Below are 23,930 nucleotides of genomic sequence, written 5' to 3' on the forward strand. Positions count from 1 at the left end.
GTGGGAAATACAAATTGGATACTCAATTCGTAAGTTATAGTGGTCCTTGGGCTTTTTAGTTGGTGCCGGCAGGGGTTTTTAATGCTTTAGTACCATTATCTCAGAAAGTATGGGCTTGCCCTCGAAAAAAATTGCACTGTCATAATAGAAGCTGCGAGCACAACAACCCGCCAAAAAAGGCGATTGGTTACAGGGCCTTAGACAGTACTATGCGAAAATGTTAAACTTCTGTGGTACTTGATGGAGTGGAACGAAATAGTCCATATTCGAATCTCAAGAAACATGATAATGTACAAAGTTCGACGAGGTACATCTTTGATTAAATCCCTTTTCCAACAAAATCTTAAACCGATTTACTTGTTTCGTACGCTTTACGACAGACCTTGCATTGCGTTTACGTTGAACGTTCTTGTTTAAAGGCTGTGGAATAAATTATATTGTGGTTGGCAACACTTTAGCAACAGCTGTTGTGTCAAAGTCATTGTTTTTATTTTATTTGTTTTGTCAGTGTTTTCATATTTTTTATAAACTTGGAGTCTTTCGCTGTAAAACTTTTTTTAAATAATTAAAAAAAATGTAAGTTGATGTATGTTTTCTTATTTAGTATCTGTATGCAAACAAACTATAAAATGAAAAAGTCTTCCTACATTTTATTTTGAATGTCTTCTCTGTGTTAAAGAAAGAATCTAAGAAAAATAGTAGTGGACGACTATCAAATTGTTTACCAAGCTTGACAATTTGCATTATAATGATCGAAAATATGCCAGCCAAAGTGCAGCTTCAAACGTAATTAGCTAAGCAACTTTTTAACTTTTGCATATTTAATATTAACAAATTGTTTTGCTTCTCTAATGGAAGAAAAAATAAGGTTAACAAATGGAAACAACAACATGGTTAAAAGGTCAGAGATCAAAATGTAATAAGGCTCGTAAAGTATAAAAAAGCCTATTCTTTCCAGTTATAAATGGTTCAGCTTGTAAAGCGTGTGAAAACCTCAAGATAATGTTAATGAACCCATAAAATATCTGTTTATAAGCATAATATTCTACAAAGATGTGTCTGCTGTTAGCATTCCTGAAAATTTGTATAAAAAGTTTGCTGGTAACTTCGGCTTTAAAAAGCAAACCTAACAGCGATGTCAATTACACTGTGCTACAGTGAAAATTTGCGGGGGTTCTGATGCATAAATTCGGTATTGTGGGAGTCCATGGAAGACGAAAATACCTTTGGTTTCTTTGGTCACTTCGTTTTTTGATTTTATAACGGTAAATGTAGTGAAAACGGGGTTTCATGGATTTTCAACTTTAAGCGGACATAACTTATTTTTTCCTTTTTTGTTTAAAAGGTGAAAATCATGGCTTTCGAAAAAGCCATAATTTTTAAAAATCGGGTAACAAATGGTTGAGTTATAGTGATTTAAGTGTGACAAAAACGCAAAACGCAAAAAACAGGAAAATGCTTTTCCTGGTGCTCCAGGCTGCGTAGAAGACAAGAAAGAAGAAACTGCGTAATTATTTACTTTTATCAAGTAGGAAATTTAGTTAGCTTTACAAAATGGGGAAAATAAAATCGGTTGAAAAATGCGTGAGTTATGGAATTTTTTGTGTTTTAACCTTTTGGATTTTCCTTTATAAAAGTTGGTACCTTGGTGCGTATGATTGTATGTAGTTTGAATTTGTCTAGTTAACAATTACGCACAAGGTACCAATCTTTTATAAAGGAAAAACCAAAAAGTTAACACACTAAAGATGGCATAACTCACGCATTTTTCAACCGATTTCATTGGTTTTCACCATTTTGTAAGGCTAACTAAATTTCCTGCTTGATAAAAGTAAATAATTACGCCGTTTGGTTTCTTCTACGCAGCCTAGAGCACGGGGAAAAGCATTTTACTGTTTTTTAATGCGTTTTTGTCACACTTAAATCACTATAACTTAACCACTTGTTACCCGATTTTTATTATTATTATGGCTTGTTCGAAAGACGTGATTCTCACCTTTTATATAAAAAATAAGCTGTAAACGTCCGTGGTGGAAAAAATAAATGATGTCCGTTTTAAGTTGAAAATCCAAGAAACCCCGTTTTTCACTACATTTTCCGTTATAAAATCAAAAAACGAAGTGACCCAAAGAAACCAAAGGTATTTTCGTCTTCAATGGACTCCGACAATACCGAATTTATGCATCAGAACCCCTGCAAAAAAATTGTGTCCACTTTTGTATCACAGTGTTATTATTATTATGTGAGACGAGAAGAAGGTATGTTGACAAATCAGGTCTAGAGGCGCATTTCATTTGTACTCGAGACAAATAAATGTGGATTTCTAAGCTCATTTTTACAGTTTACCTTGAGAAAAATAAGTTGACGCAGAAGTGTCAAAAGGTATTGTGGGGTCACCTCATTTTGAAGCCAAGAATAATGATTTATGAAATTCTTTTGAAATATATAGAAACACTAATGACATTTTCCTACAGTCCAATTATTCAAACATATTGTAACCAAGGTTGATTAAAAATCTACCTTTGTTTTTGTACTTGAATACTCCAAAAATCGTTAAAAAATCAAAGTTTGCTTTTTGTAAATAAATCCCCATTTATTGTATAACTTGTGTTCTCAAAAATATTCTTTAAAAAATCGATGGGGCTAAAAAAATGATTTTAAAAAATACAATTCCTTAAAAAAATTTCTTTAAAAATCCACGTCCTTAAAAACATTCTTTAAAAAAATCGACGTCATTAAAAAGTATTATTAAATATTAAATGTTATTAAAAAAACCATGTCGCTCAACTGTTTTTTTATCTACGTCATAAAGACTTTTAAAAAAGATTTAAAAAATCCACGTAGCTAAACTTGTTTTTTTTTTTTAATCTACGTCCTAAACAGATATTTTTAAAAAATATTTTTTAAAAAATCCAACTCTCTATTTTTTAATCTATGCCCTAAAAAGAAATTTTTAAAAAAATCACGTCATTTTTTAAAGAATATTTTTTTAAAAACGTGGATTTTTTAAAAATGTTCTTTAAGGGAAGTGGATTTTTCAAAGAAGATTTTTTTAAAATTGTCTTTTTAGGGCGTGGATTTAAAAATAATTTAATGCTACTTTTTTCAAATCCATGTCCTCAAAAGACATTTTTAAAATATATACTTATAAAAATCGACGTCCCTTAAAAATATTCTTTAAAAAATCTCTTAAAAATATTCTTTAAAAAATCCACGTCCATTAAAAATATTCTTTAAAAAAAATCCAAGTCACTTAAAAATATTCTTTTAAAAAAATCCACATCCCTTAAAAATATTCTTTAAAAAATCTCTTAAAAATATTCTTTAAAAAATCTCTTAAAAATATTCTTTAAAAAATCCACGTCCATTAAAAATATTCTTTAAAAAAAATCCAAGTCACTTAAAAATATTCTTTTAAAAAAATCCACATCCCTTAAAAATATTCTTTAAAAAATCCACCTCCCTAAGAAATATTCTTTAAAAAATCCACGTCCCTTAAAAATATTCTTTAAAAAATCCACGTCCCTTAAGAATATTCTTTAAAAAATCCACGTCCCTTAAAAATATTCTTTAAAAAATCCACGTCCCTTAAAAATATTCTTTAAAAAATCCACGTCCCTTAAAAATATTCTTTAAAAAATCCACGTCCCTTAAAAATATTCTTTAAAAAATCCACGTCCCTTAAAACTATTCTTTAAAAAATCCGCGTCCCTTAAAAATATTCTTTAAAAAATCCACGTCCCTTAAAAATATTCGTTAAAAAATCCACTTCCCTTAAAAATATTCTTTAAAAAATCCACGTCCCTTAAACATATTCTTTAAAAAATCCAACTCCCTTAAAAATATTCTTTAAAAAATCCAACTCCCTTAAAAATATTCTTTAAAAAATCCACGTCCCTTAAAAATATTCTTTAAAAAATCCACGTCCCTTCAAAATATTCTTTAAAAAATCCACGTCCCTTAAAAATATTCTTTAAAAAATCCACTTCCCTTAAAAATATTCTTTAAAAAATCCACGTCCCTTAAAAATATTCTTTAAAGAATCCACGTCCCTTCAAAATATTCTTTAAAAAATCCAAGTCCCTTAAAAATATTCTTTAAAAAATCCACTTCCCTTAAAAATATTTTTTAAAAAAATCCACGTTCCCTAAAAATATGCTTTAAAAAATCCACATCCCGTAAAAATATTCTTTAAAAAATCCACATCCCGTAAAAATATCCTTTAAAAAATCTCTTAAAAATATTCTTTAAAAAATCTCTTAAAAATATTCTTTAAAAAATCTCTTAAAAATATTCTTTAAAAAATCCACGTCCCTTAAAAATATTCTTTAAAAAATCCACGTCCCTTAAAAATATTCTTTAAAAAATCCACGTCCCTTAAAAATATTCTTTAAATAAAAAATCCACGTCCCTTAAAAATATTCTTCAAAAAATCCACGTCCCTTAAAAATATTCTTTAAAAAATCCACGTCCCTTAAAAATATTCTTTAAAAAATCCACGTCCCTTAAAAATATTCTTTAAAAAATCCACGTCCCTTAAAAATATTCTTTAAAAAATCCACGTCCCTTAAAAATATTCTTTAAAAAATCCACGTCCCTTAAAAAATTCTTTAAAAAATCCACGTCGCTTAAAAATATTCTTTAAAAAATCCACGTCCCTAAAAAATATTCTTTTAAAAATCCACGTCCCTTAAAAATATTCTTTAAAAAATCCACGTCCCTTAACAATATTCTTTAAAAAATCCACGTCCCTTAAAAATATTCTTTAAAAAATCCACGCCCCTTAAAAATATTCTTAGAAATCCACGTTCCTTAAAAAATTCTTTAAAAAATCCACGTCCCTTAAAAATATTCTTTAAAAATCCACGTCCCTTAAGAATATTCTTTAAAAAATCCACGAACCTTAAAAATATTCTTTAAAAAATCAACGTCCCTTAAAAATATTCTTTAAAAAAATCCACATCTCTTAAAAATATTCCTTAAAAAATCCACGTCCCTTAAAAATATTCTTTAAAAAATCCACATCCCTTAAAAATAAAGGGTGTTTTTTTTAAGCCCGATAGAAGTTGAAATTGTAAAAAATAACACAAAAAATTAAATTGTAATCAAAATTTTTTTTATTCGAAAGATCAATACGTGACATTAACATTTGAAAATGATTTCGGGCATATGGGCACCGCGGCTGTTCTTGACGAAGTGCATTCTGGACGTTTAATTTTTGGCCACTTTTTCGAGCACTGCTGGCCGTATGTCACGAATAACACGAACAATGCTGGCCTCCAAGGCATCAATTGTTGCTGGTTCTTCTAGCTTCAGTCGTTTCGTCTGGGCGTTGATGAATCATTAAGTCAGTCAGTCAATCACTTTACTCTTTTATTAATATAGATTTTATTTATTTCAATTCATATTTGCCTAGTCTTTCGACCTTAAGCTGTATACTACATTATAATGTTTATATAACAAAATTAATATAAAATGAAGTAATAAGTAAGGAATATTTAAACTACTCAAAAAAAATAATTACTATCTGTAAAAGTAGGGGTAGTAATTATAAAAAAACGATATAAAACTTACAACATTTCGACTAATAGAGATTTTGTGCAAGCACACGATGAATTTTTAACTACTACAATTTTTAACTACACTTTTGTAGAGAAGTTTTACATGGCTACAATACTCAGGAAATGTCGCCAACATTACTGAGGGGTATTTTGCCACCGTTGAAAAGTGTTTTGATGTTGCCTGGAATCGAACCCACGACCTTATGTGTGCAAGACGGGTGTGCACACCATTGCGCCACGGTGGCACCCCTTTAAAAAAATTAAAAAATTCACGTCCCTTAAAAATATTCTTTAAAAATATAAAGTATAAAAATATTCTTAAAAAAATCCACGTCCCTTAAGAATATTTTTTAAAAAATCCACGTCGCTTAAAAATGTTCTTTAAAAAATCTACATCCCTTAAAAATATTCTTTAAAAAATCCACGTCCCTTAAAAATATTCTTTAAAAAAATCCACGTCTTTTAAAATATTCTTTAAAATATCCACGTCCCTTAAAAATAATCTTAAAAAATCCACGTCACTTAGAAATATTCTTAAAAAAATCCACGTCTTTTAAAATATTCTTTAAAATATCCACGTCCCTTAAAAATAATATTAAAAAATCCACGTCACTAAGAAATATTCTTAAAAAAATCCACGTCTTTTAAAATATTCTTTAAAATATCCACGTCCCTTAAAAATAATCTTAAAAAATCCACGTCACTTAGAAATATTCTTAAAAAAATCCACGTCACTTAGAAATATTCTTTAAAAAATCTACGTCCCTTAAAAATGTTCTTTAAAAAATACACGTCCCTTAAAAATAATCTTAAAAAAATCCACGTCACTTAAAAATATTCTTTAAAAAATCCACGTCACTTAAAAATATTCTTTAAAAAATCCACGTCACTTAAAAATATTCTTTAAAAAATCCACGTCCCTTAAAAATATTCTTTAAAAAAATCGACGTCCCCAAAAATATTCTTTAAAAAATCTACGTCCCTTAAAAATATTCTTTAAAAAATCCACGTCACTTAACAAAATTCTTTAAAAAATCCACGCCCCTTAAAAATATTCTTTAAAAAATCCACGTCGCTTAAAAATATTCTTTAAAAAATCAACGTCGCTTAAAAATATTCTTTAAAAAATCCACGTCCCTTACAAATATTCTTTAAAAATCCACGTCCTCTAATAATATTCTTAAAAAATCCACGTCCCTTAAAAATATTCTTTAAAAGATCCATGTCCCCTAAAAATATACTTTAAAAGATCCACGTCTCTTAAAAATATTCTTTAAAAAATCCACGTCCCTTAAAAATATTCTTTAAAAAACCGTCTCTTAAAAATATTCTTTAAAAATCCACGTCCCTTAAAAATATTTTTTAAAAATTCACGTTCCTTAAAAATATTCTTTAAAAAATCCACGTCCCTTAAAAATATTCTTTAAAAAATTCACGTCCATTAAAAATATTCTTTAAAAAATCTTCGTCCCTTAAAAATATTCTTTAAAAAATCCACGTCTCTTAAAAATATTCTTTAAAAAATTCACGTCCATTAAAAAAATTCCTTAAAAAAATCCACGTCCCTTAAAAATATTCTTTAAAAAATCCACGTCCCTTAAAAATATTCTTTAAAAAATCCACGTCCCTTAAAAATATTCTTTAAAAAATCCACGTCCCTTAAAAATATTCTTTAAAAAATCTACATCCCTTAAAAACATTATTTAAAAAATCCACGTACCGTAAAAATATTCTTTAAAAAATCCACGTACCGTAAAAATATTCTTTAAAAAATCCACGTCCCTTAAAAACATTATTTAAAAACCCACGTCCCTTAAAAATAACCTTTAAAAAATCCACGTCCCTTAAAAATAATCTTTAAAAAATCCACGTCCCTTCAAAATATTCTTTAAAAAATCCACATCCCTTAAAAATATTCTTTAAAAAATCCACGTCCCTTAAAAATATTCTTTAAATCCACATCCCTTAAAAATATTCTTTAAAAAATCCACGTCCCTTAAAAATATTCTTTAAAAAATCCACGTCCCTTAAAAATATTTTTTAAAAAATCCACGTCCCTTAAAAATATTCTTTAAAAAATCCACGTCCCTTAAAAATATTTTTTAAAAAATCCACGTCGCTTAAAAATATTCTTTAAAAAATCCTCGTCCCTAAAAAATATTCTTTAAATAATCCACGTCCCTTAAAAATATTCTTTAAAAAATCCACGTCCCTTAAAAATATTCTTTAAAAATCCACGTCCCTAAAAATGTTGTTTAAAAAATCCACGTCCCTTAAAAATATTCTTTAAAAAATCCACGTCCCTTAAAAATATTCTTTAAAAAATCCACGTCCCTTAAAAATATTCTTTAAAAAATCCACGTCCCTTAAAAATAATCTTTAAATAATCCACGTCCCTTAAAAATATTCTTTAAAAAATCCACGTCCCTTAAAAAATATTCTTTAAAAAATACACGTCCCTTAAAATATTCTTTAAAAAATCCACGTCCCTTAAAAATATTCTTTAAAAAATTCCACGTCCCTTAAAAATATTCTTCAAAAAATCCACGTCCCTTAAATATATTCTTTAAAAAATACACGTCCCTTAAAAATATTCTTTTAAAATCCACGCCCCTTAAATATATTCTTTAAAAAATACACGTCCCTTAAAAATATTCTTTTAAAATCCACGCCCCTTAAAAATATTCCTCCATGTCCCTTAAAAAATATTCTTTAAAAAATACACGTCCCTTAAAAAATATTCTTTAAAAAATACACGTCCCTTAAAAACGTTCTTTAAAAAATCCACGTCCCTTAAAAATATTCTTTAAAAAATCCACGTCCCTTAAAAAGGTTTTTTAAAAAATCCACGTCCCTTAAAAATATTCTTTAAAAAATCCACGTCAATAAAAATATTCTTTAAAAAATCCAAGTCAATAAAAATATTCTTTAAAAAATCCACCTCCATAAAAAATATTCTTTAAAAAATCCACATCCCTTAAAAATATTCTTTAAAAAAACCACGTCCCTTAAAAATATTCTTTAAAAAATCCACGTCCCTTAAAAATATTCTTTAAAAAATCCACGTCCCTTAAAAAAATATTTAAAAAATCCACGTCCCTTAAAAATATTCTTTAAAAAATCCACGTCCCTTAAAAATATTCTTTAAAAAATCCACGTCCCTTAAAAAAATATTTAAAAAATCCACGTCCCTTAAAAATATTCTTTAAAAAATCCACGTCCCTTAAAAATATTTTTTAAAAAATCCACGTCCCTTAAAAATATTCTTTAAAAAATCCACGTCCCTTAAAAATATTCTTTAAAAAATCCACGTCCCTTAAAAATATTCTTTAAAAAATCCACGTCCCTTAAAAATATTCTTTAAAAAATCCACGTCCCTTACAAATATTCTTTAAAAATCCACGTCCTCTAATAATATTCTTAAAAAAATCCACGTCCCTTAAAAATATTCTTTAAAAAACCACATCCCTTAAAAATATTCTTTAAAAAAACCAGGTCCCTTAAAAATATTCTTTAAAAAAACCACGTCCCTTAAAAATATTCCTTAAAAAATCCACGTCCCTTAAAAATGTTTCTTAAAAATTCACGTCTCTTAAAATATTTGTTAAATAATCCACATCCCTTATAAATGTTCTTTAAAAAAAATCCACTTCCCTTTAAAATATTTTTTAAAAAATCCCCGCCCCTTAAAATATTCTTTAAAAATCCACATACCTTTAAAATATTCTTTAAAAAATCCACGTCCCTTAAAAATATTCCTATAAAAATCCACGTCCCTTAAAAATATTCTTTAAAAAATCCACGTCCCTTAAAAATATTCTTTAAAAAATCTACGTCCCTTAAAAATTCCACGTCACTTAAAAATATTCTTTAAAAAATCCAAGTCCCTCGTTGAGTTTTAGAGATATCAATATGAAAAGTTTAAGTTTAAGTTTAATTTTATTGAGACTCGTACAAAAACAAGAACAAGTGTATTGAGAAAGATATACATGAATAAAGGAACTTAAAACTCTAAGGTATTATTTTAATTTCCATAATGTGCGTATGTTAACAAATTGCAAAAATTTCAGTGTGAGAAGAAGACAAATTGTGATTAAGTAAATATGCTTGCTCCCGGCACATCCAATATCTCGCAGAGCTTTGTCTGCCAGTGAGAAATAATAATAAAAAAACATTTATCTTAAAACAAACTTTCGAACTAATTATATAAAAAAAAACTAACCCCTATGTATACCGGGTGTAGGAGAGTGATAAAGCAAAGCACTATTGTTACCAATTTGTTCACTCAGAATGCCAATAGGCGACAAATAATTTGTATTGCTCCAACTAAAGTTCTCTTCAGAAATCAATATGTCTTGCATCACGTTACCTTCAAAATTGTTAAGTCTTTGAACAAATCTGGATAAAAGATCAAGAGCGTAATCCGAAATTTTGGTGATTGAGGAGGATTCGTATAAATATTCATTCGAAAATCTTTTATTTTCTGATTTGTAATTCTTCCCTATGCATTTCCGAATTATGTTTCTTTCAAAAACTTCAATCTCCCTCATAACTGTAAGCGATATAGTGAACCATATTGGAAATGCATAGAGAAGTATTGGCCGAATACTAACTTTATATAAAAGTAATTTGGTTTCTTCTGGTAAATATTTGTTACAGAATAATTTTGAGAACGAGAATTGCATTTTGTTAGCTTTTTGCAAGTTTTTCCTAGCATGAACATTGAATTTTAGTAACTTACTAAAGTTTACTCCAAGATATTTTAAGCTGTCTTCAAAACAGATTTCATTGCCTTGCAAGAACAGCTTAAGTTCCTTACTCTGAGGCTCTACAAAATATTTACATTTATTACATTACATTTATTTACATTTATGAAAATTTGACACAAGATAAAATAAAAGTCGTAGAAAAAATAGAAATTGCTAACACAGAAAACGCATTTTTTGAGTTATGCCACTCTTTGAGTAAATGAGCAATATATGCAACAGATTTGACAGTTAATCGGTAACCCTTTAAAATGATGTCAGTGGCTGAATGAATAATTTATGTTACTTGTTCTAATTTTAGTTCGAATTCATAATTAACTTATTTTTAGCCCAGTGATATTATAATGTTTACAGCATTAACCGTTTTCTCACTGTTAGGTGGACTGAGATACGCAATTAGATTTAACAGAAAACGAATATGCTTCGTAAAATGTATTACTCCCATACGCTCAATGAAGGAATTAGGTATGGCCTATTTTATGGAATTGTCTTATACATTTTGTCTTTTTATTTAATACCAAAATACAAAATGGCAAAAAGTGTATTAAGATAATACCCATTCGAAGTCTACAGTTAGTTATTCATTCTGTTTTGATTTAAATATTTATACAAATGTACATATTGTCGTCGGCACTTTTTTGTTTATAGTTTCTTAACAAATCCCGCTTGCCATGACGTAGATCGAAAGAAGAAATGTTAGAAATAAAAAAAAGCACGCGATTTAATCCAACCAACAAAGCGTTGAAATTTGTCAAATCATCATGATTGGACGCTAATGAATTAAAACGCTCGCTCGCTTGTACGCTGTACGAAGAGGTTTGTGTGTTGTCTAATGAAACACCTAATCATTGCAAGTTAACCCACCATGGCACACATGAATGTACAATATTTGGCCAAAGAAAAATATTTGCATGGATATATTCGGGGTTCTTTGTAGTAGGGACAGGCTGTCATAAAATTGTTGGAGTGAATTGGTAACTTGCAAAATGAAACCAGTATATGAAAGAGATTTTTGTATGATTGAACACTGAGTTCCATGTTTTGTGTTAATGGATCTTTTATTTACATAAACCTAAAAATACATACATATATACATATGTATGTATGTACATGTTGATATGGATATTTATGTTCATTTTTATATCGTGTAGAATAATGATGACAAGCCAAAAAATACAAGTGTGGTTTGGGTCGACCGTATTGTATACCTACAAGAACAGTTCATTGTTGTTCGGAAGTTCGTTTGGAAATAAATTATTGCAAACGATACATACATACATACATACATACATATGTTCCCACAACATCCCTGAAGGGACAAGGGAGACTTCTCTCATATCAATGAGTGCACGCCGATTCATATAGGCTCAATGATATGGGACCTACTTTTTATTGCCGAGTCCGAACGGCGTGTCTTACGACACCACTTGTAGAGAAGTTTTTCATGGCTTAAATACTCAGGAAATGTCGCCAGCATTACTGAGGGGGAATTTTGCCACCGTTGAAAATTTGATGTTGCTTGGCCTGGGATTCGAACCGTAGACCTTCTGAGTGCAAGGCGGACGTGCTAACCATTGCACCACGGTGGCCCACATTGCAAACGATGCATTTTTAAAAATGCATATTTTTAATTTGGGAATTACTATAAGAAATTCTTTCAATTTGTTGTGGCATTATCTGGAAATTGGCCAAGATTTAACTCCCGAAATTCGAAAAAAATTCTTTCATATCTGTTTATTTACCTGTTAATGACAACATCAATCCAATAAATGCAGAAATCAGTCGGAAATAACAAAAACAACGGTCTATAAGGATATGTACCTGGCCTGGTGGCGTCAACTAAATAATTGCAAAGTGAATCAAAGTGCAATAAAATCGTGAAATTTTCCCCGAGATTTTTTTGCAATTAAGGATTTTTATGACTTTTATGTTGTGGACATGTAGATCCATATTAAATTTAAATGTTGTGTGTGTAACATAGACGGTATACTCGGAAAAAGAGAAAATCAGGTAAATGGATTTCAAAGAATATCCTACATTTGGTCTATTCCAATTATAGTAATGGTAAATCCGCCAGAGAAATCGCTAAAATCAACTCTCATAGCTTTACAACTTTATATAATGCACCGATAGAAAAGGCAGGCTCAAACTTAAGACGTTACATGGCAGGCCCAAAATAGTATCCCCACGAATTGACAGGAGAAAGATTAAAGAAATTGACGAAAGACCCCAAAGCAGCACCAGGAAATTGCTTCCTCTAATTAAAAAGATTTTGGAGTAAGTGTATCACATGGAAAAGTCAGAAAAGTGTTACATAATAACAAGCCTTCATCGCGACTAACTAGGTAAAAACCATTGCCCTCGCAGCACAATATGTAGAAACTTCAGACTTGTTACAGACAACTTTTCACGACATCTTTAGTATTGGGATGGCGTTATATTTTCCGATGAACTAAACCAAGTAAAAAAGTATCAGTCGGCTTTGCCGACAGAGATATACCCTCAGCCTATGTGAATTGAAACTTTCATCTACGGACAGATCGAATGTATTTAGAGTCATTTCTGAATTTTGTCTATGTATTTTGGAAGTGGACCATTAGTCATTTCAGTGGGTCATCGTATAACTTTTGGAACAGGATGCCAGGAAGCATGGACTTGTCCACGAAAACATAATATCGCTGTAAACATCTCGGGCAATACGGGCCGAGATAAATTAAATTTAGACAACATATTAGGAGATCCAAAGTTTGAACCAAATTGGTTGCCCCGTTCAAGAGATATCGTGCATACCATTTTAGTGACATTTTTAAATATTGGAGGGAAATACCGGACGTTGTGGGCCGACCCATCTTCGAACTGAAACTAAGTTTGGACAAAATATGACGAAGGCAAATATTGGACCAAATCGGTTGATCAGTTCGAGAGTTGTGGTGCTCCACAGCCACTACATATGGTGCTGCTATAAGGGGGTTTTTTACACCTTGCGAGCTGTTTTCTCAAACAGTATGGGTTTGCCCTGGAAAAACTTTTGCCGTCGTAATTGAGGCAGCGAATGCAAGTTGCTTCAATTAAAATCAAAGCGATTCGAGAGCAGGTCCTAAACTGAACTTATCCTAAATTTTGTGTGGGAGGTACCCGAAGGAGTGGACCGATTGAGTCCATATTGGAACCTCATCTAAGTAGACATTTCACGACGTGCAAAGTATGGACCAAATCGGTTACTCTCTTCAAAAGTTATCGTACGCACAAATTTTCCGAACATTTTCGAACTTTTGTGGGGGAGGTACCGAAAGTGGTGGACCGATATAACCCATTTTCGAACTTAAACTAAGCTTAGGCAAAATATTACGAAAGCCAAATATTGGACAAAATCGGTTTCATCCATTCGAAAGTTATCGTGCGCACCAGCCAGCCAGACAGACGGACGGACATTGCTAAATCGACTCCAAATTGTCTGAAACGGATTTCGTCCAAACATACTTGGGGTCTAAAACCGTTATTTCGATGAGGCACATTTTACCCGTATGAAAGTGTATATACCTTCGTTAGCATAAATGCTGAGGGTATAAAAATTTGTATGATGAAACAAAATCAAAATGCGGAGAGCGGAGGAAGTAAACTCTGTTGCGGTACAGCGACGGTGATAACTTGCAATTTTGTATATAAATTTTTTGCTCATAAATTATTTGTAATTATTTAATGTATTCGTTTGAATTAATAAAGAGTTTTGTTTGTCATGAAAATCATATTTAAATACAGCAATTTTCATTTTCCAAACAAGACATTAAATTTTCATTCCAAAGCATTGGTGAAAATGACATGTCAACGCATTGACATGTTTAGGATCCAAAAAGAACGTCATCTTTTGGGGGTCACGCTCATATAAAATTCATGAGTGAAAATGACAAAAAGATGACATGCCAGATCACTTACATCCATGATTCAACTCATTATTTGTCATCGAACATTTTGCTGGGTAGTTGTGTGAATAGAAATGGATGTAGGCGACTGAAGGAATTGTGCCATCTCAGTTGGCTGTAACACCAACTCGAGAGGAGTTATATTCGTGTTTGCGAACGGGCAGTTGAATAGAGAGTCGTGAGAGTTTTGGTGGTAGGAGTGGCATCTGTTTAGAGCAAATGTGTTCTTCTTTGACACAGCCGTGCCGAAGTTTTTCGGCAATTTACACACATACGACCCGAATGCATAGAAAGAGCGTACGAAAAAGAGATAATGTTTTGATTTGTTTTTGTTTTGTAGCGTGCGTGCATAAAAACACACTAACACAAAGTCATAAGTTGCCAATAGTTTGAATACATTCACATTTTGGGCTGTTCTCTTTTTGGTCATGTCTGGTTTAGAGTACCGGGAACAATGCGATCTCTTTAAGAGTTGATAATCCTACTGCAACCCGACCTTTTATTAGGTTAGGTTGTTGTTGTAGCAGCATAGAAACATAGGTGTGATGCTGGGTTGGCAGCCGCTGCACTAAGGGGCTAATGACACGTTTTTCAGACAAAAAGTCATTTTTCAAGTCACTGATTTAAACTATGTAGATAATAACGGAATTCAATTCTTAGCACTTTCAAACCTCTAAAACCAAAAAATATATATAATCCGGCAATGGCCCACGGTAACATGCTAAGCTGTTAAAGATGTAATAATTTTCATTTCGTTTATTTCTGACATTCAGTCGTAATCAAACCATACAGACATTTTGACGCCAAAAATAATCTGTTGATATAATACATATGTATATATTTTGGAAAATGGAAAACACGACTAATGGTATGTAAATTAAGACTTTTATTAAAACTGTTGTAATGTAATATTAAATGTGGTCAATAATTTGTTGTGTTAGTGCATGTATGCTTTGGAGTAGAACTTTCGTTATCGGGCGTATTCTCGTAAATATACATATATTTCTGGCTAACAGATTTTTAAAAGAAAAATTGCGACTTAAAAGAATCCATTTCTAGATTACGTAAAACTTAAAAATTGGGAAAATCCGAAAATTAAAAAGTTTTGGGTTGGAAACCCATAGAAAGCCTAAAAATGCAATATACTGAATTTCTGGAAAATTTAAGGGAGGAGTCAACGAAAACTATATGGCGGCAGTTAAAAAACATATTAATAATATCGCTCATTTACTCAAAGAGTGACATACAGTTGCGTTCAAAATAATAGGAGTGTCCATACGCGAAATGGAAAGGTCCATAAAACATGTTTAAACTTAACCATTTTGCCCAATTCTGTATTTGTTTAACACTGCTAACATCCCAACTGTTAATTCATAAGCAGAAATGTGGCTATTTGTTTTAAATTATTTACTGTTTACACCAACATTATAAATCGCCTTAAAATTTTTTGTTCAAAAAAATAGGAGTGTGTCAGAAAGAGGACAATAAAAATATATTTAGATGGGTTTACCACCAAAACTGTAGATATTTTAGTTAATAATGGTAAATTCAATAGATTTGAAGTTTGTTTGAAAACAAAAATCCTTTGGTGGTAGACAAAAACAAGATATTGTCCTTGCGGGGATTTTCCCATAAATGGAGCAATTATTGGACAATTCTATGGATTTTATAGATAAAACATTTAGTGATTATAGTTCTTTAACACTCTGGATGTTACATTGAACAATACACAATGATTATTATTCCATTAATTTGTGTATTTTGATACTTGAGCCCCAGTTAAGTCAATTTTCATTAGCCTTTTATGTAAGGATCGGCTAAAAAGCGTATCTATAATGCATTTATTCCTCCACCAAATAATATTTTGAGGTCCGTGGGATATAAGCATTGTGTACACAATCAATTTCGCTTCTATTCAAAAAATTGTTAAAGCGTGAAACCTTGAAATGAAGTTATACCCCATTTTGTTTTAGGCAGGCTTTGACTACACTAGGTTTGGTATACACCGTACTATATTTTTCTACATAAACTTAGGTTTTTCATTCAAAAATACTTCATTCAGATTAGTTCCATTAGAAAACTGTGTTTTGTACGATTCAAAACCTAATAAACATATTCGAAAGGGCAACTTCAAAAGCATTTCTTTAAAGTTTGCTTTTTAAGAAAGCGTGTAAAAAAAGGTATCATATCTGCCAATCATCAAATTTTTCAAATATGAAAAAACGAATTGTCCTGGGAGGAGATAAGGTGCTGAAGGCCTTAAAACATTCTTTGGTCGAGGAATAAATGCATTATAGATACGCTTTTTTGGCCGATCCTTACATAAGGGCCAATGGAAATTGAGTTAACCGAGTCTCAAGGATCAAAATACAAAAATGAATGAGATAATAATCACTATATATTTTTCTATGTAACAGCCAGAGTTTTAAAGAACTCTAATCACTAAAAATTTTGTCTATAAAATCCATTGAATTGCCCAATAATAGCTCAATTTATGGGAAAATCGCCTCAAGGACAATATCCTGTTTTTGCCTAACACCAAAGGATTTTTGTTTTCAAACAAATTTCAAATCTATTGAATTTACTACTATTAACTAAAATATTTACGGTTTTGGTTGTAAATTAAACAAAATATATTTTTATTGTCCTTTTTCTTCCACACTCCTATTTTTTTGAACAAAAAATTTGAAGGCGATTAATAATGTTGGTGTAAACAGTAAATAATTTAAAACAAATTGCCACATTTCTGCTAATGAGTTAACAGTTGGGATACCAACAATGTTAAAAAAATACAGAATTCGGAAAAATTTAGAAGTTTAACCATGTTTTTTTGGACTATTCCATTTTGTGTATGGGCACTCCTATTATTTTGAACACAGCTGTAAGTCAAAAAACGCGTTTTCTGTGTTAGTAATTTCTGTTTTTTTACGACTTCTACTTTATTTTGTGTCAAATTTTCATGCTGATATCTCTAAAACTCAACGAGTTACAGCTCATTTACTACGTGTTTGGCATAATTCAACAAAAACGATTTTGGAGTTTAAGAAGCACTAAAACACTTCAAATTGTGCTTGATCTTGCACAGAAATTTAGCACTGATATCTGGCTAGCACTGATATCTGGGTGCCACCGTGGTGCAATGGTATGCACGCCCGCCTTGCACGCAGAAGGTCGGGGGTTCGATTCTCCGGCCAGGCAACATCAAACATTCTTCAACGGTGGCAACATACCCCTCAGTAATGTTGGCGACATTTCCTGAGTATTTCAGCCTTGTAAAACTTCTCCACAAGTGATCTTAAGATCTTAAGACACGCCGTTCGGACTCGGCGATAAACTGTAGGTCCCATATCATTGAGCTAACTATGAATCGGGGTGCACTCATTGATATGAGAGAAGTCTCCCTTGTCCCGTATGGGATGTTGTGGAACAATGTTTGTTTGTTATGTTTATCTGGCTAGCTGTTTGCAAAATATGGTCCAAATTGTTATTTTAGTGTTTGTGTATTAATCTTTTCAAGTAGAGAAGTCAAATTTCAATCGCCAACTTAAAACGCGTTTTTCTCGAAACTCGATTTTTTGAGATGCGTCACTCTTTGAGTAAATGAGCGATATTTGTGCACACCTTAACTAAATTAATAATTTCTGTGCGCAGGAAAAGACCAGAGTCGGACGGGGACGACTTTATGATACGCAACACCACTTTAATCAAATTAACATTAAATCGGATGAAAATATTTATCGAAGCTATATTTAAATCTGAATTGGTTATAACAAAAATTGAAGACTCTTGTCTGAATTCGGTCAGAAGTTCCGAATTTCATCCGGATCTTAATTATTTTACGAATTTGGTTTACAATAACATCAAATCGAATGAAAAATGTGAACCGATAAAACATGGAAACTTATTTCTAGTCCGAATTCCGTAATATTTTCCAAATTTCATAAAAATTTTCGTGTTTGGGCAATCAGTAACATGAAATATATATATGGGAGCTATATCCAAATTCTGTTACATTTTCCAAATTTCGTCGTATTTGGACAGAATGTGCGTGTTTGTCCAATTAAATTTTTTGAAACCGGGCGAACATACATATATATGGGAGCTATATCTACATATGAACCGATATTTTTCCAAATTTGGCAGATTAGTTTCTAGGCCCATTATTAACATCTACACGGAAGTTGAAGTTCTAGATTGCCCTTATGATTTGTTGCCTCAAAACCCTGACAGTGCGCTGGCCGAAACACTATGGTTTCGGTTCAATCCGGTACGAAAGAACCCGCTGCCGTGGAATTGATTAGGTTGTTGATGTTGTTGTTCGTATATTTAATTCAGTTATTTGGTTCGGGTTCCTCTGTATACACATTCATAAATGCTGCAACCTGCACTTGCTGCGTCCATAAAAAATCAGGAGACAGATTAGTGGGGTTAGCTGGGCAACTAAACAAATGCAGCGTGTCCCAATCCAAATGTAGGACATGTGTTGGGTATCGTGCCATCAATTCGGGCCAAATATGATTTGAAACGGCTGCATCGTCTGGATCATATAATATAATTGTTCCACAAACATCCCAGAAGGGAAAGGAAGACTTGCCAACGTGGCACACGTTGAATGCCCTGGTTCGATTACCAGGCTAGGCAACGTCAAATTTTCAACGATGACAAAATACCCTTCAGCGCAATGTTTGGCGACATTTCCAGAGTATATCAGCCACAACTTCTCTACAAGTGGTGTCACTCCGACAATCCTTTGGACTCGGCGATAAAAATTAGGTTGTAGTAGTAGTGTGCACTGATTGATATGAGAGAGGACTCCGTCTTATCGTTCGAATCTTAACTGGGCTAAAACCTGGGATGGTCTCCGAGTACGGCATTTACACTGTACCTTTATACTGCCTGCTCACCTGCATCCGTACGAATGCTAATCAAGCCTGCCTGATGGGCTCGTTAATCTAGAGATTCCTCTTTATACCTTTGGACCTCTCCCTCCACATTACAAATATTTCTCCGGACGTGTTTCGGTCGGGGAAGCCTGTCCACTAAATCGTGGCAGGGGTGTTCTCAGCGATAACACCCAAGCAGATACTACTGCATCGACAGCATCTTGTTGTGTTGATGTAGCTGTAAAACGTTGAAAAGGCTCCACTGATGTTATGAGGAGGCACCCTGTTGCAGTTCTTAGGGCGGTATTTTGGTAGGTTTGAAAATTCTTCCACTGCGTAGCGGTAACATTTGCATAACAGACAGGCCCATTGCTAGATATGAGGTCAACAAGGACTTGAGATCTTTGTTCGTATGATTTTGTGGCTGATAACTGTGAATTGCATGAACGTATCTTGGGGTAGTTAGTGGTCGTCATCAAGGCACCATCGACCAATATGTCCAGGGAGAACTTAATTTCAGTTGTGCAGGTGGAATTTCAGGCGTCCATGTGGTGAACAGTGTGGCTCTGGATTTAGCGGCGGATATTACGATCTTTATGCTGTCTGGAGGGTGTGGAATTTCTGAAAGGTGGAGTTTAATAGTATCGGTACTATTCTACGCCGGCAGGTTCTATGTACCGGATTGATACGGAGAAATCTTCATTATTATAGACTACTTGTTCATCAGACTAAGATAACGGCATAGAAGCTGTTCGATCGTTTCAGTCGCTTCCTCGTCTAAACATAGCCTGCAGCACTCAATGCCTTTTTATACCCACTTGTCATTGATCTTATACGGTGGTGGCTAAAACAATTCTAATCTTTGACTTTCGTAGTAAGAGTTGATATGTAGTTCTACGTCTTGAGATTACAAAGTAAAACTTGTAGAATTTTTCGAAGAAGAACCCAAGCGGAGTCAGAACCTTAGTTGTTCCAGTATGGAACGAATTTGCCTTGGAAAAATCGACTTACTATCCGAAATTGCTGGAGAATGCAGTTTTAGCACTTTGTTGCATCTGTATTCGTTTATTGCTTCGGACACCGGATGCACGGTGTTGAGATGAAATATCGCCTTGGATGTCCTTACGAAAGCACCTGTAGTCCTTACGGATGCGTCTAGATGGTGCATCTGTCATCACAACGTAAAACAGACAGCATACCGATACCTTCGGGAAGATGATACACATTTGCATCTGGACGCAACCCGTAGCAATTCGGGGGGCATTATTTTGTGTCGCTCATGAAAGACGGAATAATTGAAGAAAGAGAGACCAATGGCTTTAATGTTGCTATTAAGTTGGAAGTCGCTTAGTCAGCAACCCTATTTTTGTATAAACAGGGCGATATCAACTTCAGACTTCGTGAGCGGAGAAGTGATTAAGATTTATCTGCAGTATGCGAAGCGGTTGCTGCTTGCGCTTTTCACTACTTTTGAGCTAGACGGAACCTTATCCATCCTAGACCAAAATGCAGTTTCCTTCACGAATTCTTAAATACTCTTGGCCTTGTGTGTCTATTGACACCCTGACCGCAATGCCCCATTCTCCTGACGGTGACTAACAATCTTCCAGGACCTAGTCAGGTCCTTGGGATTTTGTCTACTGAGTATTGTCAGTATGTGAGCTGGACCCAAAAGTCTAAAAATTCATTGTTTTCACAGCAGATGGCTTTGATTTCTCTGTAGGGGGCTGCGCTACCGAACTGCGTGTATTTGGGAGGACCCCAGTGCCCGCGAAAACAACGTCGGACAGCAGGATCAACTCTATCGATGACCGCTCCAAGTAGCAGTTAATCCGGTGCCTTTGGTCTGCCAGTCTTCTGTCCAGCGCTGCTACCCATGAGAGAAGATTCGGAAACACCTTTTGGCTCGGTTAGCTTTAGAGACTGGCATAGCTTTGTTGTCTTTCCAGCTCTCCTTCTTTTGATAGTCGGCAGAGGAGTTAGAAGGCTTGGATTCTTGGCTTGTCTATTGACACCCTGATCGCAAGGCCCCATTCTCCGGACGGTGACTAACAAGTTTCCAAGAGCTAGTCAGTAGATTAGGATTTTGTGTACTGAGTATTGTCAGTATGCGTGGTTGCTCCCATGCTGACAGTATCCGTCTATAGGGGATCTTCTTTAAACTAACAGCCGTTGGTTGCACCCTTTCCAGAGTTCGTCAATGCAATATATTGTGTGTTCCCAAAAGTCTAAAGATTCCTTGTTTTCACAGCATATGGCCTCGTTTCTCTGTAGGGGGCAGCGCTACCGAAGTGCGTCTGTTTGAAAGCATCCCCGTTGCCCGCGAACACAACGTCGATCCCCAATTATCATACATCGATTGTCACTGATCTTCCCATCAGGATCAGATCTATCGATGACTGCTACTCGGAGTTAATCCGGAACCATTGGTCTGCCAGTCTTCTGTCCAGCGCCGCCACCCGGCAAACACCTTTTGTATCAAGTTAGCTTTAGTAACTGACATAGCAGTAATGTCTTTCCTGTTATTCTTCTTTTGATAGTCGGCCTTGGGGTGTGGTTCTTCCGTTGACCTGACCCTCTACACCGTATTCTTCGATGAAGAAAGTTGGTTGTGGAAAGAGCCACACCCCCAGTTACAAAGGCCTATTCCAGGTCAGACTTTCCGACCTTCTACTTTCTTGGTTTTATTTGGGGTTGATTCACTTCTTTTGAAGAAATAGTTGAAAGGAAGGTAAGTGAATCCTTCTCAGGGAGCTGAGTCAAGTCACCATTCTTCCCAATTTGACTTTGGGGATCTATAGGGGTCGATGTCGGCGTTGAACCCAGCTTGGCCTCTTCACTGGTCATCGGTATGAGTGATAGCTTATAAATTTCAGGACTTCTCTTGGGTAAGTGAGGATGTTTCCTTTCAAACTTACTCACCACCCTGAGATTAATCGTGATTAATATGTATTCACTCATCAAGAAAGACGAAGGTTACCTGCCGATGGAGTTCCAGAGGTAGTTCATCGATCTGTTATAGCCCCTCTTCTCCTTAGTAAGAGCAGTCGCAGAGTTGGTTGAGGCGGTGGGAGCCTTTTCAGCCATGTTTTGGTCAGGGCTCCACCCTCAATAGGGTCCTGCCTCGGAAGGCTAGTTTTATCGGCTGCAGCTAATGGTCGACATGCTGGTACCTCCGATGGTCCTGCCTTCAATGACTTATGTATTTCCGCTGATGACAAGGCCAGAATACCGAGTGTTCCCTTTCGATGAACTTCCTGAAGCAGTTCATCGATCTGCGATAACCGCTCTTCTCCTTAGCTAACCGAGTCGCAGAGATGGTTAAGACGGTGAGAGTCTTTTCAACCAAGGTTTTAGTCGGGAGTATATCCTCATTAGCGTCCGGCGGTTGTATGTTTGAATGTTGGGTGTTTCCGCCAAGGCCAGATTATCGTCGATAATGACTGTGGTGTCCATTTCGTCATCGGTCCCAGCAGAAGCGCTATACTGGCGGAGGCTCAGGGCAATAATATAGCCCTCCAGTACCATAGCAATGACTTGACAACTAAGTCTATACTACATTGAGACGTCCAGGCTTCAATGAGGGAACCTCTAATTCGGGAGGTATATGTATCCTCGACCAAAAGGCCAAGGAAGATTTCACCTTCTAATTGTTGTGGGTGTCGTACGAAGAGAAGTGAAGGAGATTATAGATGACTTCCCTAAAATTATTTGGATTATGAACAGTGGGGATACACCTGCCATCGACGAAAATATAAAGCTGGTTGTTGACTTCTCGCGTCCAGAAAGTGAATAAGGACATAACTTTAGATTACGCTCCCGTCGTCGATGTTAAAATCGGGAACGATAAAATAAAAACTAAAATGGGGTACAGAACTCCGCCTTACCGTGCTCTCATTTCAATCCTGCGAAACTTGGTTTATTGACCTTGGCATTCAAAGTAGGCGTTTTCTTTCATTTACAGATTTTTTAAGATTATTTTCAAAATAGACAATTGTAACGCCGCCACGTTCCGAAGTCATATATTTACAACTCAATTGCTTTTGGCTTTCAAAATATCACGTGTACAGTAGATTATGTTCGTTGTCGGCAGGTTTGTTGAACTTTAATGATAACTTTCAAACGTTTTGTAGTGTTACTTTATCGGAAATACCCAAAATAAATAAAGCATAACTTCTTCAATGTAAAAATTCGGTTTTTTTTCTAATTTCTAATCAAATTTAAATGCCGCTATAATTTATCAGTCACACGCAATTCTTTACTGTTTTGAGCGTGAACGCGAGCGAACATTCATTTATCAGCAAGCACCATTTTTTTTATAGATTTTGATAACGTTTGATGAACTAATCGAAACAAGTTTTGCTTTCATTTTCTTTATACAGTTGAAGCAAAAAATATATAGGCTTGGTATTTGTTTTTTTATTATTAAATATGTGAATAACATGTAAGACAAAAAAGTTGACTATTGAATATTGATTTTCAAAACGCTCAAAAATGTTTAAGAACAGTTTAAGGGCTGTTCCAGGATCATCTTGGAATTTCTACCGAAGATAAATCTCGAAATGATTACCCAATTTGGTCCAAACTTTGCAAATCGTAAAATTTATTCCAAACTTACATCAGGTTCCAAGATGGTCCATTTCGGCCAACACATTTTGATGCCTGCCCCTGTGGGTGCCACTAGGCATAGGTGATGGAAAGCAATATTCGATTTTACGACTTTTCGATTTTGGTCTAAAACTGAAAATGAGATTTTTCGGTCTGGCGATTATTTCAGTTTGTCTAAAACTCGATTTTAGA

The 23,930-nt window shown here is 33.8% G+C and overlaps 1 protein-coding gene across 2 annotated transcripts in view; it reads left to right on the forward strand.

Moving 5' to 3' along the window:
* Positions 1–466: 466 nt before the first annotated feature.
* The window catches only part of Keap1 (kelch like ECH associated protein 1), a 62,124-nt gene continuing 38,660 nt past the window's right edge, over positions 467–23,930 (forward strand). For both annotated transcript variants that reach the window (XM_073960002.1, XM_073959997.1), the window contains exon 1: positions 467–576. The gene's annotated coding sequence lies outside the window, so the exon portion shown is untranslated. The remainder of the gene's footprint in view (positions 577–23,930) is intronic.

Source organism: Musca autumnalis, unplaced genomic scaffold (genome assembly GCF_047663935.1).
Source record: "Musca autumnalis isolate F117 unplaced genomic scaffold, ASM4766393v1 scaffold_1, whole genome shotgun sequence".
Classification (NCBI taxonomy): Eukaryota; Metazoa; Arthropoda; class Insecta; order Diptera; family Muscidae; genus Musca; species Musca autumnalis.